Here is a 10739-nt window from a genome sequence, read left to right as displayed (position 1 = left end):
ACTTCATGTGCTATTCTGTTACAAATTTCTTGGACATTGGGGGCCCACCAGTTAAATTTTGCCCAGGTCCTGCTGGTACCTTAAAGTGGCCCTGTTAAAAAGTAGGTGAATTTAATCTAAAAATTGTATTTCATACACAAATACATATTTAAAGCTTGCCATTCTTGACACAGTGGAGTTGTTATGGGTTAGTAGTAAAGTTGTTAAGGCTTAGTATCCCAAAGAGCAAAAAAAGTCAAGATTTAGGGATTTTTTTTGCATTTATTCCTCCTCATGTATATGGTCAAATAAGCAAACAATGTAGGACATTCTTTGACTGACTGTGATTCCCCTGGCAAATTTTGATGGGTGTTGGGCAGAAGGTGGAGCAAAGATGTTCAACTGTATGTAGCCTAAATGCTATTTCCAGGGACTGCTAGAGTCCTGCCTGATGCACAATGCTGTTTTAGTTTTATAGTATGCAGTACACACACAGAAACAACTTTAGTATGAAAAATGACATAATCCTCAACCAGAAAAACTTACTGCTGGTAACTAATCTAGTGTAGCCACTGGTAATTTAGTAATGTTTAATACAACAAACTCACTCACACACCAGTGTTGCCCATCCTGCAGAAAATGGTCACATAAGCGATAAGGGCAAATGCTTGTGCAATCACTTTTGGGCACTAATAAATGTCCATGTACCCTTCTCTTTTGCCCCAATGGTTATGCAGCGGCATACACACAATTTCTACCAGTGTTGAGTAACAGTACATTTTATTTAAATGCATAGATTGTAAGCTCTACGGAGCAGGGACCTCCACCCTCTTGTGTCTTTGACTCTTATCTTATTAAAATTGTATCTTTTATTTGTGTTTATTGTAATACTTTGTATTTATCTATTTTAATACCCGTTTATATTAATGTATTCTACTGTACAGTGCTGCGTACATAAGTAGTGCTTTATAAATAAAGTTATACATATACTTTTAGTGTTATTGGTTCTTTGTTAACAAGTATGGCTGAGATTGTACGTGTATACAAGTGGCAATGTATAGCCAGAGCTGCCAGAAAGACAGAAGGCAACCTCTGGCACTGCCTATATTGTACAACTTGCAGAAAGATAGGATAGGATTTGTAGTTGTGTAACATCTGGAGCTCTAAAGCTCGCCTGCCCCTTCCTATAACCTACGCCCTAATACTTTCCTGCTTTAAAGGGGAAGCTAAACGTTCATCCAGCAGTAAGCCAAGAGATGACGTAGGTGCGTGGTTGATAACAAAGAGATGCCCCCGGTAGGAGGAAAGCATACAATATATACAATAGAGCCAGCGGATAGCTCGGACGAGTGAGGGTATCTTTATTAAAAATCACTAGTTCCGTTTCACTTGCACATATTGGGTTAACGAGTAAGCTAATGGGCTAAAAATAGCCGTAGTTGTTAACACAGACGCCAGAATGTCAGTGAGCGCGAAAAGGCGGAGCTCCCGGCCTCACGTGGTCTCCCCCTCCAAAAAAATTGCAATAACACAAGAAAGCACGCACTTCCCCATTCCCAGCGGCCAGGGCAGCCCGATGCGCGCAGATACAGCAGCCTGCACACAGCGGCTCTCTCGGCCCTCGGCTGCTTCTGCCTGGCACTGCAAGCGTTTCCTCGCGCAAAAAAAGGTTCCATTTTCCTGTTATCTGTAAGTAAAGTGTCCCGGGGGACAGGGGCAGCGCTCACTAAGCGGCCACTTCACTTGTGCGCTTGGTTTGGACAAGAAACGCCACAAACAAGCAGTGCCCCGGGAAGCGGCGTAGAGGAATTGTTTCTTTTCAAGGGGAGGTCTCACACTACTCCCCCACCCACTTAAGGACAGCGCCCCGCCTACTTCAAGCCAATTGACAGGAGTCCTTCCCCCAGAAGTACTCACACTGACAGTATCGGTTCCTCCTCTTTCCTCCCCCACACTGTGTTGGGACCGTCCTCCTTTCTTACACCCCCCCACTCCCCAAAGCTGACAGGAGCCAGGACCCACACGCCCTCTCTCACACCCCTGGAGCTGACAGGAGCCACTACTCTGAGGAGGAGGAGGAGGAGGCGGCGGCTGCTCTTAGTTTCTTCGGACTTCTGCTTCAGTTGCCTGTTGGGAAGTGTGTGGGACACTTTCTCCGCGGCCACCTAAACTACCGGGCATCGGACTCCCAAACACACTGCTCTGACAGGACTTGGACGGTAGCGCCCACTCCCCTCCAAGGTAGGACCAGTGCCCTTGCCTATTGTAACAGTCCTCATCGTTGCTCTCCAGCTGTGGCCGAACTACAACTCCCAGCATTCTCCGACAGCCGAGGGCGTGCTGGGAATTGTAGTTACACAACATCTGGAGAGACGCAGGATGACTAACCCTCCCTCAGATGATGCGTAAGTGCCAGTGACATGCTGTGCTGCCGTACACTCGTGTGTTTCCCTGTGCCACACGCACAATTCCTTTACCCCACTGCTTGCAAGGTGCTTGTTAACTCTTTCCTTTCCTGCGACGCATTCGTTCTTCCAGCATAATGTGAAGATGGCTCAAAATCATGTGATTTGAAATGAGTCTATGGCCAATTATAGCTCTAATGACTCATTCAGGTGCAGCCCATCATCGTGGATTCAACCAAAACCCTCCCTTTTCGTATCATTTTGGCACATAGTTCCCAGCGCTTTGCTGTGTTGCTTTCCGTTTTGGTTTTGATTAAAATAGGATTGGAAAAGTTATTTCCCACCCATTTTGTGTTTCTGGACATCCTTGATTATGCTCTTTACTCATTCATTCAGTGAGGAGAGCTTGCTAAATGCTTGTGGCTCTGTGTGCTTTACAACTCATTGGTAGGCTCCTGCTGTGGCTGAATGACATTTGCTGGATACTAATACCATAATTATTATTGTTAGAACCAAGTGTGTATATAGAATGCCCCCTTATTATCCTTAGTGCATTCAGTATATTCCAATGGAGACCCACAATGAATGGGGAGTGGGTCCTTGCACAGCAGAGCTTACTATCTAGTCATCCCATCAGGAAACAAACCAAAACAATCTAGTATGTACCAGTCCTGAGCCAGCCACCTTGCCTGTTTGCCAGTTTGACAAAGCAACCCCACCCTGACTATCTACAACTGTTTTATTCTAAAGTGAAATCCTGCTGTGAACAATCTTGTTGCAATCGACCTGACTGCTGTTATTTCCACCAAAGGAGGTAATTGTTTTTACTGCCTAATGATGGGTATCTGAGTTGTGCAAAAGGGATGAATTCCAAACTCTGTTCTCTATTGGTATTTTATTAGTTCTTGCTTTTATTATTTATTTTCGTAACCCTACAGCTTTCATAGCTGTTTGTCTGTTTAACTGGACCTGCCACTAGATGTCTCTTTATATTCTATAAATGAACTCTATGAACTAGATTTATAGACAACAGTCGCATATGTATGAGTGACAATTAAAAACAATGTTTAGTGCTTAAAAATGTGTTATCTACAAAACACATATCACTCTTATGGAGTTGCCTGCTTGCAGCGTATCGTGGCAATAACAGAATCATTATTTTTTTTCTTATTTAGAACTGGTAATGTAGGAATGCCCCTGCTCTGTAGTAGCACAATAGACTTTGGTACCTTAGTTGCAAGGAGACAAACTAAGTTACTGGCAATAATGCATAGACAATATGATTTAAGTTATGAAATAGTTTTATTCACTTGGCCACAACAACAGAAAGTTGACAAACTGTATTTCCTTGTCCGTGGACAACATGTGGCCTTCAGTGCTATCTTTAGTTTATTGCACAAACAAGAGAACATGGGGTGGGGGGGGGGGGGGAATTTCCAGAAGTATTGGTAGGTTTGCAGAGTAAAATGTTAATTTATACCATAAAACATATAAATGTGTACACTAGTTTATAAACACAAATGTATTTATTTTTCAGATAATCTTATGGTTTTTCAATGTCAAATAATTGGATTGCAAGACTTTGCAACAGTTTACTTTCCATACTCTAAATCCTATTAGTGCACAAATCTTTACAACAGTTTCAAATTGTTGCAAGCTGTCCAGACGAATTGGTGTGATTTGCAAACAAATACCAATGTGGATTGATAAATGAGGCAGGTTTTTCTAGTAGATTATCTCTAAAACATGGCTTTTAAAATATATAGATATTATAATTGAATAAGTCTTTAATGTCCCACACCAAACTTCATCATTTCTTGGCTTTCAAACCTACACATCAAATCCTATTTAAATTAGGTGTTGCTTTAAAATGGATTAGTCTGTCCATAGTGTTCATAACTCTAGTTAATACTTATTGCATTTTTAAGTTACTGATAACTTACTGACTTATAAAAGCATGCTAGTAAAAATATCACCCTTATTTGGAAGTAGCTGAAACAATCCATAAATTGATGGAATCTGAGGGAAAACCTTTTTCCTATTTTTTACAGTACTCTGCAAAAGTCCTATTTCTGAACCAGTGATGAGGCTGTACTATACACTTCTGTGATAGTTTTCAACCCCGTCATCGGGATTTGCCAACAATGCACATTTTCAGGATATTTTCTGAGGAACACATGTCACGGCAAACAGGTATGGGCTTTCTTATACTAGTGACTTTGTATCTGTGACTGCCGTTAAAACTGTAAACTCAAAATCCACGTATGTATGTATATCTTTATTTATAAAGCGCTACTTAAGTATGCAGCGCTGTACAGTAGAATGCATTAATACAAATGGGGTTATTAAGATAATAATAGATAAATACACAGTATAACAAAATATACAAATAAATACAAGATAAATACAGTTGGAACAAGTTAAGAGTCAAAGACACAAGAGGATGGAGGTCCCTGCCCTGTAGAGCTTACAATCTATATGGGATGGTAACTTACAGACACAAATATAAGTGATGTAGGTCACAGTGGGTGCTAGTTCCCAGATCAGGTGCTGGTAGTCTTTGTTTAGTTTAAAAAAGACTGAGGGAGGATTCTCTCCGGAGGAAATCAGGGAGGGCATTCCAAATGTAAGGGGCAGCAAGGCAGAAAGGTTTAAGGTGGGAAACAGCAGTAGTAGTGGGGGGCGCAACCAAACGATTTCTCTGAGAGGAACAAAGGAGTTGGCCAGGAACGTACGGAGACACAAGAGAAGAGATGTAGTGAGGAGCAGAGGAATGGAGAGCTTTGAAGGTTAAGAGAAGGAGTTTCTAAGATATTCTTTGTTTAATAGGAAGCCACGATAAGGACTTTAGCAGGGGAAGGGCCTGAACTGCAGGGGGAAAGATGGGAGTTAGGGAGGCCGGTTAGTAGCAGGTTACAGTAGTCAAGTCTGGATAGGATAAGAGCATGCATGAGCAGCCTAGCTGCTGCAGTAGAAAGGAAGGGATGGATTTTGTCTAAATTGCGTAAGAAAAAGTGACAGGTTTTGACAGTGGTGTTAATATGGTCAGAGAAGGAGAGACAGGAGTCAAAGATCACCCCCAAACAACACGCTAAATTAAACAGGGTTGATGAGGGTGCCATCAGTAGAGATAATAAAGGGGGGGTGTAGGACCAGGCTTAGGCGGAAAGATCATTAGTTCAGTTTTTGTTAGGTTCAGTTTGAGGTGGCGTTGGTTCATCCAATTGGAGATGGCCAGAAGGTAGTTGGAGATTTCAGTTTCAATTGTTAATGAAGAGGTCGAAAAATAAATTTGGATATAATCAGCATACAGATGATATTTAAAGCCGAATGAACGGATAAGATCTCCCAAAGACAGCATGTAGAGGGAGAACAACAATAGCCCAAGTACAGAGCCTTGGGGTACCCCCACATTAAGAGGAACTGGAGATGATGTTTTGTTAGCATAGGAGACAGTGAATGAACGGTTAGAGAGGTAAGAAGGGATCCAGGATGCAGCCTGATTACGGATACCAATCGAATGCAGAATTTGCATCAGGAGGGAATCTGCAGCATGCAGCTGAATGACTTCTTAATAATCTTTGCAATAATAATAATATTTATTTATAAAGCGCCAACATATTCCGCAGCGCTGTACAATAAGTGGGTTTCATACACTGGACAAATAGAGTAACATATAAAGCAATCAAAAACCAATACAAGAGGTGAAGAGAGCCCTGCCCAAAAGAGCTTACAATCTACAAGGAGAAGGGTTGAGACACAAGGTGTGGGAATGGGCAAGACCAGAGTTGTGAGAGGTGTGGCACAGGTTATTGCTTTTAGTGGCACACTGAGGTTATTTTAAACAAGATTAGGGTAAGCTTCTCTAAATAAATGTGATTTTAGAGATCTCTTGAAGGCAGAGAGATTGGGAGAAAGTCTGTGGGAGCGAATTCCAGAGAAGGGGGGCAGCCCTTGCAAAGTCTTGAATGCGAGTGTGTGAGGAGGGAATCAGAGAGGAGTTGAGGAGCAGGTCAGTAGAGGAGCGTAACAAGCGGGTTGGATGGTACCTAGAGATAAGTTCAGAGATGTAGGGTGGGGCAGAGTTATGAACTGCTTTGAATGTGAGAGTCATTAGTTTTAATTTTATCCTGGATGGTAGGGGAAGCCAGTGTAGGGATTGGCAGAGCGGCATGGCAGAGGAGGAGCGTTTGGAGAGGTGTATGAGCCTGGCAGCAGTATTCAATATGAACTGGAGAGGGTACAGTCTTTGGAGGGGAAGGCCAATTAATATGGAGTTACAGTAGTCCAGGGTGATAAATAATCGTATTTTGGAAATATTTCTTCGGTGAAAGTGACATGATTTGATAAGTGATTGGATATGAGGAGTGAAGGACAGGGCAGAATCAAGGATAACCCCAAGGCACCGGGCCTGGGAAGATGGGGTGATGGTAGAATTGTTAACCGTTACAGATACCTCGGGAACAATGTGGGCATTGAATGGGGGAAAGAGAACCAGTTCAGTCTTAGAGAGGTTTAATTTAAGGTAACGTTGGGACATCCAAGTGGAGATAGTGGACAGGCAGGAAGAGACACGAGTTAGAAGCTCTGGGTTGAGATCAGGAGAGGAAAGATAGATCTGAGTATCATCAGCATAGAGGTGGTACTGAAAGCCAAAAGAATTGATTAATTTGCCAAGTGAGGAGGTATAGAGAAAATAGTAAGGGGCCCAGGACAGAGCCTTGAGGAACCCCGACAGAAAGAGGCAGGGGAGAAGATGATTCCCCATTGTAAGAGACACTGAAGGATCGATCTGAGAGATAAGATGAAAACCAGGATAAGGCAGTGTCACGAAGGCCAAGAGAGAAGAGAGTCTGGAGGAGAAGAGGGCAATATATAGCTTTTTATATGGTTGTTAAAGGACAATGAAAGGTTAATATAAATTAAAAGTAAGTCTAAAGGCCTTTTTTTAAGTACTTACTGCATATCTAAATTCCCAGATCCCTACTTGCTTCTCTGAGATATGGTTCTGGCAGTCTACAGCAATGTGAAGACTACAGTGACGTCACTGAAATCTCTCTTCTCCCTTCCTGTAGGCTGCCAGCGGCAGCCTTCCTATTCTCTGAGCATGTGTGTAACTTGATCCTGTCTGCTGTTCTGAGCTACACATGCCCACCAGCCAATCAGAAGCGGATCTGGCAGAGGGGGGGGGGGGGAGGGAATGAAACACATGTGCAGTGTGTAGTAAGGAGGGAAAGGAAGGGAGAATACCTTTTTAGAGATGGCTGCCTGTTCTAGAAAATGTGAAGTAAGTGTGACTGAGTAAATATTTGATTAGGTGAGACAAAAGTGTGGCGTTTTTACAAAACAATCGGACTATTGGGCAGTATGCTTTTTAAATTTTGACTTGCATTCTCCTTTAAAGTTACCAGCTAGGGCATGTTTATGATGAACCCGTGAACAGCACTGGGTATCTACTTCATTTTGTGGTAGTCCTGACAATATTGCCTTTAGCAGTCAGCTTTACTGTGGCATCATCAGTGACTTGATTTTTTCATGGCATACCAATATCATACTCTATTGCACAATGGCAGCATCTTCATGCTACTGACCTCTGTAGGTAGCTTTTCACTAGTAGAGTTTAGGCCACACTAGGTAATTTTATAGCTTTTTGGCCTCAGCCTCATGGCTCATATATTGTACTAACTTATACAACATAGGGTTATTGAAATTTGAATGCAATTTTTGGATTAAATGTTAGCTGTGTAATTATAAAGCATAACATTGTAGTATGCTGCATTCTCTATACATGGTACAGTTTAAAGGGTAAACGGTGTTATAAACTTCATTGAAGCATAGTGAATTTTGTCTTTCTGGCTGAATTGAAATCTCCCCTAGCATTGTAACTTGTTTTAATTAAACTGTCCTGGGTCTTTCTGGTGAGAGTTGCGTTAATGTTCATCTTCAGATTAACCAGTTTAATCTCATTCATAGGTTCCACTGAAAACTTGTTTTATAAATTGTCAAAAATATTGGAATGCTTGCATTGCTTGTGTTCCCAGGTTCTAGAATATATGTAGTGTTTGATGTCAGAACTTTGAGAAAGCTTAAAACATAGAAACAAAGTAATTCAAATATTTCTTTGTAACAGAGTGTCCTGTTTTTTTTGCCACCTGTGAAAATCACTGCTTTAGTAGGAGGAACTTACATTGCCTTACATTGCCAATCGGAAAAGCTCAACTTTTGGTTCTTGCAAATGGTTATCTGTTTTCTGCAGTTCTTATGCGAGCTATCAATTGTCTGCTCCCTTTATTAGCAGTGTACTGTAATTACCAGCAGTCCAACTATGTTGGATCACAGTGATTTTCCTTAAAGGGAAACGAAAGTCAAAGTCACTTGGGGGTGCCAAAATGTTAGGCACCCCCAAGTGACTTTAACCGCTTACCTCGTACCCCGGGCTGGTGCCCCTGTTAGGAGAAAACAGCACCAGCCCGGGGCACCTGGAGCGCAGCGCTTCCGTCTTCCTCGCTTCCTTTTCCTGAGTGCCAGCGGTGGGCGCATGCGCAGTAGAGTGAAAAGCCGACTTTAACATTTAAGTTCGGCTTTTCACTCTACTGCGCATGCGCGTGCAGCGAATCAGCAGCAAGGAAGCGCCGGCAGCTACCCCGGGCTGGTGCTGTTCCTTCCTCACAGGGGCACCAGCCCGGGGTAAAAGGTAGGCGGTCAAAGTCACTTGGGGGTGCCTAACATTTTGGCACCCCCAAGTGACTTTGACTTTATTTTTCCTTTAAGTACCTGGTGATAATCCTACACCTCTGTGTACCATTGGCCAGTTAAAAATTACCCCTTTTTAGGTCTGTCTTGTTTATTGATTAATATCAGATAGGACTGATGTTGTTGAACAGTTGTTGTTATCTAAACATGCAAGATCAAATATAGAAAAACTGTCAAAACTTACTGGAATATGTTACTGATAAAGGATTATCCCCACCTCCCAAATGAGTCAGCCTAGATTTGTGTTGTCACACTGTCAAGAGTTGCGATACTGCCCATCTTCATATTAACTATTAGAAATGTATTTATTTATACAGTGTCTAGTAGAATTAAGTCTAAAACCACTGGAGTTTACTGAGTTTTTTTGAAAACTTTTTACCACTCATCCAAGTGGCTTTCAAGAAAACTCAGAAAAGTCTAGTTGTTTTAGACTTAATTCTACTACACTCTGTATATCATGACCTGGATGAATGAGAATCTTTATAGACATAATGTAGACATAATGTATTTATAAATTCCAGTAAAAAATGAGTCTGCATATTGTTAAAAATGTTTGAATGCTTGAAATGGCATAGTGTTCCCAGATTCTTGAATGTAAAAATTAGTTTTTTAACATGAACAAGGCTGCTATTATTAATATTATTATTATTATTATTATTATTATTATTAAGATTAAAATATTTCAAGTAAACCTTAATTTTTGACATATTTCTGAAAAACAGGGCATAAGACCCCAAACAGGGACACTTTGAGTCCCAGCAGAAAATCTTGGACACCAGGGTGCAGCATTAAAGGGGTATAATAACTGGGACATATACAAGTCCTTGGATTTCTTTTAGTTTTTCATTACTTAGCACAGCAGCACCAATACCCTTTCTTTATTCAGCAATAATGTTTAATTCATAGGAAGATATGCTTTATTAAATTAGGGTTTACTTTACTCTAGTATAAATGTTCTTTCCTTGAAGTGTGGGCAGGGGTTGATTTTATTTTTGTCTAAAGGCCTTAAAAAGCCCCTTTCATTATATTTTTTTAATCCTGCTTTATGGTCACCAGTAGCCCTTTGGTACCTGTAAATGTTTATCAGTGTACAGTATTCTTTTATAATGTAATAGTAGGCCATGTACATAAAAACTGTACGCTGTTTTTTAGAAATGTGTGCACAGAATGTAGCATATACTGAATTAAGCTTTATTCTTGTTTAGAAGTTCTAGGGGGCATATGTATTACTCTATATATTTTGTGCATATAAGGCCAATATATGTGTATTTTCACATAAGTGTACACCTTAGGAAGAAAACTGGTCAGGGTCCATCCTCTGACCTTCACAAGCCACAGGGCACGCCTGTTTTTTTTTACCATTGAAATAATCAAGATGAGTTAAAGTACTGCAGATGTTATTTAGTCATTGCCTCAATTTCCCCTGGTCAGTTAAACCATACCAAACATGACACTTTGCTTATCATAGACCCTCTGAACAGTAAGTGTGTTACTGGGAGACATAATGTGCTGTTTTAACCAAACTAACATATGTTCATTGTAAAATTCAACTTATAGTACCATATTTATACATATACATTCTTGCCTGTTAACTGGGATCTC

At 41.1% G+C, this 10739-nt stretch overlaps 1 protein-coding gene across 5 annotated transcripts in view; it reads left to right on the top strand.

The window, feature by feature from the left end:
* The first annotated feature begins 1430 nt into the window (after positions 1–1430).
* taok3 (TAO kinase 3) overlaps positions 1431–10739 on the top strand; it is a 120320-nt gene continuing 111011 nt past the window's right edge. Inside the window, exons 1-3 of one of the 5 annotated variants that reach the window (XM_031895437.1) lie at positions 1432–2220; positions 3135–3198; positions 4436–4577. The gene's annotated coding sequence lies outside the window, so the exon portion shown is untranslated. Of the gene's footprint in view, positions 2221–2585; positions 3199–4435; positions 4578–10739 lie in introns of those variants that run through there. The other 4 variants (XM_031895450.1, XM_031895427.1, XM_031895433.1 and 1 more) reach the window with 4 other exon arrangements.

This window comes from Xenopus tropicalis, chromosome 1 (assembly GCF_000004195.4).
Source record: "Xenopus tropicalis strain Nigerian chromosome 1, UCB_Xtro_10.0, whole genome shotgun sequence".
Lineage (NCBI taxonomy): Eukaryota > Metazoa > Chordata > Amphibia > Anura > Pipidae > Xenopus > Xenopus tropicalis.
The sequence above is the reverse complement of the archived record's forward strand: the minus strand, read 5'-3'. Positions and strand labels throughout refer to the sequence as shown.